Genomic DNA, 9,738 nt, shown 5'->3' with positions numbered 1-9,738 from the left:
TGGTAATCTCTCTTTTGTCTCACCTTTGTGTGCTGCCTTGAAGCTATCATAGTCAATTTCATATATATATATGGACAGGTACATACATATATATATGTAACTTTGCTGGTAGATTGTCTAGGCTAGATTCTGGCTGCTTTCATTTTGTAGGTCACTGCAATGTCATATTCATACTGAAGTCTTTAGTGAACTGCTTTGTGCTAGGAGAAAAGTAGGAACATGTTAATTTTCCTTTTCTCTTATCCTTAAAAAAATCTCATTTTTAGCATCTTGATGAATTTATAAATCAGGCTTTAAGGTTTTATTAAGTTTCAGGTAACAGTAAATTAAAATCTCATTCACAGATGCTTCATTAATTTCATTTGTTGCCAATAAATGCATCTACATTCCCTGATCCATTTGAGTGTGTCCTATAAATATATATTAATAATGAATTCCCAGAAAGAAATGCAACACATTGTTGTGTAAAGCATATTACAATGACAAGTATTTTCAAAGTGTGTGTTTAATACATAATTCAAATTATCAAAATGTGGGTGTATAAATCATAGCAGAGCTTAGAAATGAACTTTACAAATTCTTATATGTAAATTTCTAGCAAGAATCTTTCTATTTTTCTTGTGAATGTGTGGGTTTGGAATAATTACTTGAGAGGCATCCACACATATTAATGGTTTATAAGCATGTCATAATTAATCTGTCCTCCTAAATGTAGCACAGAGGTATTCTTTCTTTAAATTACTTTAACTGCTACAGAAAAAGTGTCACAGCTTATGTTTACCTGATTGACTCTCCTAACTCTGGTTTTTGTCTTGGTTCAATGAGTAGTTCAAATACTGGAGATGTTGGGTCATTATTTTTGCTTTTGCGTGATTCAGACTGAGAGCTGCGCACATGGAACTTAGACTGAAGGATAAAAGAGCCAGGAATATCCAAGCTGTCTTCTCTCCTTGGATCCTGTAGCTTCAAATATTTATCTTGAGGGTGTCAAAAATAAGGATCATCATCAGGGAAGGGGGCTGACATTGGCTCTAAGTGGATGATGTTAGCTCTGTCTAGTCACAGAGGATTAAATTGGAATCTAAGAGTGAGTGCAACTCACCCAATTTTAGAAAGAATGTCTGACCAACTCAAAATATCTTAACATAAAGAGTACAGCCTTAGAGGCAACGAGTTTCCTGCTATTGGAAGAGGTTATGCAAAGGCAAGAAAACCTCTTGACAGGGAAGATAACCTCCTCTGGATGTCCATGAAAGTTCTCTCAACTCTGTCATTTTATGATTATCTCCCTGGGCCAAAGCTTTCTGAGGGAGAACAATACTCTAGTGGATTCTTAAATAAGCAGGTAAAATAATTTTTGGTCACCTGAGTTGGTTTTATCCTTTGTGAAATTAATTTAGAGTTTAGTATCTCAGAGTCTTTCCCCTTCTTTATAAGGGCACCAGTCATGTTGGATTAGGGCCCACACTTATACAAAAGGGGAAACTTTGGACATGGAGATAGACTTGCACACAGAGAGAACATCATGTGAAGACTGGAGTCATGCTGCCACAAGCCAGGGAGCTACCAGAAGCTAGAAAGAAAGGCCTTGAACAGATACTCCTCTAGAATTTTCAGAGGGAGCATGGCTTTGCTGACACATTGATTTCAGACCTAATGGTTAGACTTCTCTTTTACAATATGTTCTGTTCCCACCCAAGTCTGAAGACTGATTAAGAAAGAGGAGACTTCCTTTTCATCTAAAATGGTATCCTTTTAAATATTTTGGACATCTCTCTGAAAGCAATACTGTAAATTAAATCTCTTCCAAGATACAAAGGGTGAAGCAAATCTTTACCTATTTTCTTGCTCCATGTTGCAGATACTGCCAGGTAATGGCGTAGTGGGTCTCCCTGTCTAGAACAACCCCTGATCTGTGGGGTGAATGAACATGGCATCTGATACCTGAATCCTATTGGATTTTATTTATGTTTTGTTGCAAAACACTTTGACACTTTTATTACCTAATCCCTTCCTATTATCAACTCCAGAAAGTAGGCAAGGAGGCTAGTATTTCTACTTTAAACAAAAGATGGTCTCATTCATAGAAAGATTGAGTGGGCTGCTCATGATCACACAATGAACTAAAGACAGACTACAGACCAGTGTATTGGTATTTTGTGCTAAATGATTTTCACCTGGTAGATGTCAGCATGTGTTTTAATCCTCTCCTCTAATACTTCAAGATGTTTGCCTGCTTTGATACAGGACTCTCAAATATCTATTCTGTCTGCCTGGGAGAGGGTTAAATATTTTGGCCTCATTGCCTTCTGGTTTGGTTATGTGACTTGCATGGTGAATGAAATGTACATGATGAGTGGAAATGACATGTGCACATTTAAGAAAAAAATTATAAGTTATTGTGTGGTCCCAACATGCCTGGTCCCTCTGGCATAATGCTGGTAATACTCTCAACAGAAACTACTTTCTTAACTTGAGTTCTGGCATAAAAGTGGTATGGAGCATGCCATATCCAACACATAATGGTCATGTAGAGTGGATGACAACAATCTTTGTTTGTAAACTACTGAGATTTGAGAACACATCCTTAGCATAACATAATGTAAGCTAGCTGACTAACACAGACTTCAAAGACGTTATCTTCTCTATCTTGCCTCTGGAGGGAAGAAAAGATTTTACTGCTATTCAAAAATCAATATAGTAGAAACAGATATTGAATGTATTATGCAGACTTTTAATTTATGATGTGCTTAATATGTTAATACAGAGATTAAATACCTCTGTGTGATAAGACCTAAAACTTATTGAATACCTACTATGTTTTTAAGCACTTTATACCTCAATTTAACTGTCTCACATCAACCTTGAGAGGAGATGTGATGGAATATAGAAGCATGGGCAAATTTTTCCCTTTCCGGTACCATGCCTTCACATATAATGTAAGAGCTAGGAAATATTTTTTTTAAAAACACATTTTCTTCTTTTAAAAATGTGAAAATTAAATCTCAAAGAAAGGAAGAGACTTATTTAATATTCTTCATTTAATATTTGTGAGAAAGGCAGTACTAGAACCCAGATACTCTACATCAGGGTTAGCACAATTACCACAAAAGAAAGGATTTTCTAGAGAAGTGTTGGGTTTTTATTATTTCCCTCTTAACTGTAACCCTCATATAAATGATTATGCAGAGTTTCTCCGGGTCTAGAATGTTGAATTGCTCCAATTTTGCACAAAAATTTAATTTTGAACCATTTTCATGATTGGTATTATCAGGGCTTAAATTACAGATCCATCGTATGAAATGCAGACAAGAAGGGGCCCAACATCTTAAGGCAAATGTGGAGGAGAGAAATTTGGGATAGCATTCAAGCAAATTCTCAGTTATAAGTATATATATGAAGACAAGTATCTAACTGTAGAACTATTAGAATGGAAACCACATATACTAGACCAGATATCAAAGGTGAAATGCAAAATCTGATGTGGTTCCCTGAGGGTTAAGAGGGTCACCATAGTATATATATTTTAGAAGGTCCTTATCTGTGAATGTGAGCACTGATGGAGCTGTTCCAGGTGCTGACCTGTCCGGGCCATCCAGAGGTGAGAGATGCACCAGTCAGCTTCTCAGGGGTGAGGGGAGTGCTAGAGACTGTGGATTTGTAGTGGCATCAATTAAAGGGTCAATAGAGAAAATGGTCTCATGCACTGGAAATACCTTATAAAAAGCTGCAAAATAAACCAAGAAGCAAACGTAAGATGTATCAATTGTCATCATTGTAGATTTGAGAGTGGAGAAAAGGCTGGAGGAAATGAGGATCTCCTGTCCTCATGTCTTCAGAGGGGAAAACAGTGCTAGTGGAAAACATGAGAGAACTGTAAAAAGTGCCTGAGACCAAGTACATAAATTGTACAACATAAATCACTGTTCACACTTTTTGGCGTCAATATAAAACAAAATATTTCAAAAAGGATGAAAAGAAAACTGGTAACAACCAGGAGAGAGAAAGGTAGAGTTTTAGGAAAGAAATATGGGTGTGTTTTAGGTTTAAGAACATGGGCAAGAATGTGTGTATGTTGGCCTCAGGTGAACAAGAATGCTTGTGAGGGTGGAGTTTGCCAGAGCATGAGGAAGGACTTGCAAATATTTTAGTACAGTTAGGCCTAGGACATCTTAATTATAATCATTTGTCTCTGCACCGCCTTCTTGCTGAAGTCACAGTTCTTTCCAGATAAGCCACTAGGGAAGATCTGTGTGATGTGACACAATGAAGAGGCATTTGCAGGAATCCTGTCTGTCCCCTGTGGTTTCGCATCCTAATGAAGCTCACCCACTTTCCCTAAGCAGAATCCTAATGACTGAGGCCTTTTAACTCTCTCTTTGTACATTTTGAAGCTTTGCTGAAGTGTCTGAGAATTCATTATACTTTATTTGACTTCCTTTTATTCTACAGAAACAAGGAGTCTCTAATGGAATGCTGGAATCCACATGTTTCAGGAATTGCACCCAGTGAAGTGAAGGAGAATCTTTAAAAAAATGATGCTCCCTGGAAGATAGTTCAGCATTTATGTACACATGTATGTTCACACACATGTGCGAGCACATGCATCCTCACACTCGTGTATCACTCATGATATGGTTACTTGTTTCCAGTGAAGCCAACCCACTGAACTTTGAAAAAGAGGTCTACCCATCTATAAAATAAACTATGCACGTGGCAAACTACACTGGGAAAGAAAAAAATAAGTGTCAAAAAGAAAGCAATTCGGAAGGGCAATAGAACAAAAAGTAGTAGTTAATTATGATTTATAAACTTATTAACTTGCTGAGCATTGTAACGAACCGAAGAACAAATTTAATTTTAAATAGCATTAAAGCAGCAAAGTTGCCTAGATGGAAACACGAGCCAAGGAAATGTATCTAAAGACTGAGAAATCGCAACTCTTTAGGAAATAGCCCAAACGTCACCTTTTAATTCAGCTTTCATCCATTTAACATGAATGCAAGCAGAACGAATACAGAATAACAATGACTCAGCATTTCCTAGATAATTGTTATTAAGTAAAACAATGTGTATATTTTTTTCTTCCTTTGACACAAGTTGCATACTATTTGCAAAAAACAAATTACCATGGCACTTTATAGTTTTGAACCCTAACGTTCTTCATGCATACTCTGTGCAAGTCATGGTCTAATAGTCTATATATTACGCATGTACAATTAATCAGAAGAAAGCCTCATATCCTCTACTTTGAAAGCAAAAAACCCGAAACATTAAAATGATATAGAAATTTGGTATTATAGAAATGAGCTACATAATAGGTGATGACAAAGCTAACTTAATTGTATTCGATTACATAATATTACATTTCAGTTGAATTATAACTCTGAACTTTCCTGTTTTGCCCACTAGTATGTGAAACAGAGGAAAATTGTCGTGGAGAATAAATCAAACTGTACCTCCTTAGGCACATCCCACTTGGTAGAGTTTTAGGACCTGGGAAGTGATTCTGTTCCTACGCCAATCAAATGTAACACAGATTGATGATCAGAGATAAAGAGGAATAATGGTGTGTCTATACTAAAAAGTTTTAGGGAACTAAAAGCTTAACCTACCCTCAATCTTTTTAAAATGATGAATAATTTCTATAGAGCACCTGAGTTTTAGGCTCATTTCCTTGTTGTTTTTCTGAACTCCCCATGCTGAGCTCATCTGTGCCCCCACTGAATCTAGATCTTTTTTATATATAATTAAATTGTACACGTGTTGAGCTCTTATTCTATATCAGGCACTGTGTAAAGAGTTTTACAGAGATCATCTAGTTCCTCAAAAAAAATCCATTAACTGCTAGATGAACTGAGGATAAGAGAGTTGAAAAAGCCTTCCTAAACACATCAGGCTGAACTGGGGGAGCTGGAAGTGGATCTCAGGCAGCCTGACTCCATGTGGTGTTCTTAAGTCTCAGGCTGTTGGTGTGGTGGGATCCATGTGATGGATGGCTGGATGGCTGCTGGGTTGGTTGGTTGGTCAGCTGGTTGGTTTGCATGCCTTTCCCAATGGACTGGGAGCTTCTCGAAAACAAGGATTACAATTTATTCATTTATCCTGGAAGCACTGATCATGTACTACATACTAGACACTATTCTGGGTAATTGAAGTATAACAAGAAAGAAAATAGAAAAAACACCACACCTTACCTTCTGGTGGGGGAAGAAAGACAAATACAACTTTACAAATAGATACATAGCATGTCCAGTGTTATAAACTGCTATGGACAAAAATAACCCAGGAAGTGGAATCAGGAGTGCTAGTGATCAGATGGTAGGGAGCTATTTTACAGACGGTGGTCAAGGGAGGCTTCAAACCAAGGTGATACTAATTCCAGCAAAAGATCAGTCATTGAAAGGCCATGAAGCATGACTATATGAACTATGTAAAAGAAACACCAACAAGAGCAGATGGTAGCAGGTGACATCAGAGAAGTAGCAAAATGAGGGAGATGCCATCAGATAAAAGCTGAAGGCCATTTAAAAACCTTTGGTTTATGTATACAGCACCTGGTATAGTTCCCTTTCCACAGGTTTTCATTTTTTTCAAAAAAAGGAAAAGACTTGACTTTGACCTTGAACAGGTCACTCCTTGTCTCATTGATGTAGAATCATCATCAGATAAATAAATGATAAGGCTGGTAATGGGTTCTTGACCTCTGCATATCTGATTTTAAGTTGCATAAGTAAATTCATATTAGTATAAAAACTACTCTTTAATGGCTTAATAAGATAATTAATTTAAAATCAAGATCAATAAAGTTCTGAGAGAGAAGTGACCCTAGACTAACCCAAGATGAACCGTACTGTGCTCAGGACTACGGCTTTTAACAATCTGGCCTTTTATAGGATAATTTAAGGTATTACATGAGGAATTAAGCTTAACTAGTTGGCACTGGCTTCTAGAACACTCAGAGCAAAGGTATATGAGAGAGAGAGGAGGAGAGAAGGAGGGGGGAAGGGACAGGAAGAGAAGGAGGAGGAGGAGAAGGGGGAAGAGGAAAAGCAGAAGAAGGAGGAAAAGAGAAGAAAAAAGATAAGTAATTTTCTCAAGGACAGAACTTAGATTTTGGAATCAGTCAAATCTGGGTTCAAATTTCAACTCCTCCACTTGGCCATGAGACGACTGGCTGCTTACTTGCAGAAATTCCCATTCTCCTTTGTCCTTGCTAACCCTGACCTTGCCTTTCTTATCCTCTAATGGCTGTGTCCCCAGGGAGACTGAGCCCACCTCAACTTCATGATTGGAACCTTTCTTGGTCTAAGGTCATATCTGAAATGTTTACGTGTGTGTAGGTACAAAATCTAGAAGGATCTAGGAGAGCTTCTAGTATAGTCTTCCTTGATCTTAAAGAAACGTAAGACAGGAATGTTCCCTTAATTCAGCCTCTAGAGAGTGACAGCTGCCATGTGCCAGGCTGCCTTATTTTGACAAGCTGCAAGTTAAAGGTGGCAAAATGTGAAGCTGGTAGAAAGCTGGCTCCTTGGGATGACGAGTCATTGAATTACACTATCTTGTACTTGAAATAGCAGTAGTATCATCTAAGCCACTCTTAGATGGGTTTTCTGTTTGTTGCAACTGAAAGCCAACTAGGTAACAAAATTCACAACGTAAGTGATCTCTTTCATCCACCAAATACCTAGTGAGCCCAATCAACCGTGCTAGGAGTGAAGGGTACAACGGTGATAAAGGTTCTTAATCCTGTTGAGCCTTAATTTACTAACTTTAAAGTGGTGCTACTAATACTGACCTCATAATCTCACCATTGAGATTAGATTATTATTAATCTTGAGCTTTGTAAACATTAGGAAATCAGCTGAGAGATTACTATTGTATAAATGGAAAGGTTCAATGGATGCCTCTGGACAATAAAAATGGTTCCAATACGAGATTTGGTAATTGATGATGACCTCTCTTCAGAATATTAACACCAAATAAGGATGTCTAAAATGTAGATAAGCTTTAGTTTTTTACCCTGAAGAAGGTTAGGCAATACCATTATGGTGTCATGGAAAGAATATAGTTCAGAATCTGAAATCCAAAGGGCTCTAATTTTTATTGCTAAGTGACTTGGGAAAACAACATATTTGCTCTTGATTCACTGAGAAAATAGAAGTTATATCAGAAGAAAAGTTCTACCTGTGTCCATCACCAAATATACCAAAGTCCCTGCATCTCTATCCACAAGGGTGTGTCTTTGTTCCTGTTATGGTGAATGAACTCAACCTTGCTTCACAGGCCAACTTCTCCAGTGTGCCCTGGGCCTTCTCTCACCTAGCCAAGGATCACTCTCTTGCTCTGACCACCTCTCTTTCATGCATTGTCAAGCTTCCCCTATTACCGTATCACTTCCAACATCATACAAATACACTGTAGTATTTCCCATCTCACTAAAAGCCCTACCTTTATCCCATAACCTCTTTAGCCTATTGCCCCATATCTGTTTCCTTTTACAGCAGAACTCCTAGAACGGGATGTACATTCACTGTCTTGACCTCTCCCCATCACGTTCCCCCTTGTACCAATTCAAATTTAGGCTTTTAGTCTGACATCTCCACGGGACCCACTCCTGTCAATTATTCCTGTCACCACACATATGGTCATGTATTGGTCCTCATCGCACTTATCAAATGAGCAACAATTGACATAAACTCCCTTCATCTCTAAATGCTTAACTTGGCTTCTGGGACACCACCACACAATTCTCTTCCTACTTCACTGATCATCACTCACCAGTTTCCTTTTTTGTTTTCCCTCATTTATCCCAGCTCTAAATAGTGAAGTGCCCCCTGATGGAGTCCTGGAACTCTCTTCTTATCTAACTGTACTTATCCCCAGGTTATCTCACTCAGTCCTTTGAATGTGGACCTCATGTGTTTCTCTCCTATTTGACTGAACATCTCAAAATTCATCCATCGCAAGCCAAACTCCTGATTTCTTGCCATCCCACCCCCAAATCGACTCTTTCTACAGTCTTCTCTCAGTAAATGACAACTTTATCTCACCAGTTTCTCAGAGCACAAACCTGGGTGTCATGATTGAGTCTCCTTCTCTCCTCACATCCCATTTCCAATTCATAAGCAAGCCCTGTCAGATTCATCTCCGAAATACTTTAAATGCAAACATCCCTCATGTTCCCTGCCGCTATCTCCAGGTCCAGCGACTGATTTCTTACCTGATTCTGTTTTGCCTGCCCTGCTCCCAATCTATTCCCCTCACAGCAGCCAGGATGACCCTTTTAAGACTGAGCACGCCACCCCTTAGCTCAGAATCCTCCAGTAGCTTTTTATTTCTTTCAGTAAAAAGGCTTCTTTCAGAGTACTAAAGACTGTCTACGGGCTCACAGGATTCTCCTGCCGCCAACCACCGCCCTGCTGACAGCATCTCCTACTACTTTCTCTTCCTCACTTCATTCAAGTCGCGTTTGCTTCCTTTTTTTCCTTGAAGACATCAAGCACCCTCAGGGTCTTCGCATCTGATGTTCTCTCTGCCTGAATGTTTGTCTCCAGTTACCTACCTGGAGAGCTTCCCCACATTGTTCAGGGCTCAACTCAAACACTGTCCTTCCCAAGAGGCCTTCTGTGACCAACACACATAAAATAATCCCTTATCAATAACACTCTATTCCCTTACCCTATTTAGTTTTCTTCAGAGGAGTTTCATCAACTAACATACTATGTTTGTTTCTCA

Source organism: Equus caballus, chromosome 3 (assembly GCF_041296265.1).
Source record: "Equus caballus isolate H_3958 breed thoroughbred chromosome 3, TB-T2T, whole genome shotgun sequence".
Classification (NCBI taxonomy): domain Eukaryota; kingdom Metazoa; phylum Chordata; class Mammalia; order Perissodactyla; family Equidae; genus Equus; species Equus caballus.
Note: the sequence above shows the minus strand (reverse complement) of the source record.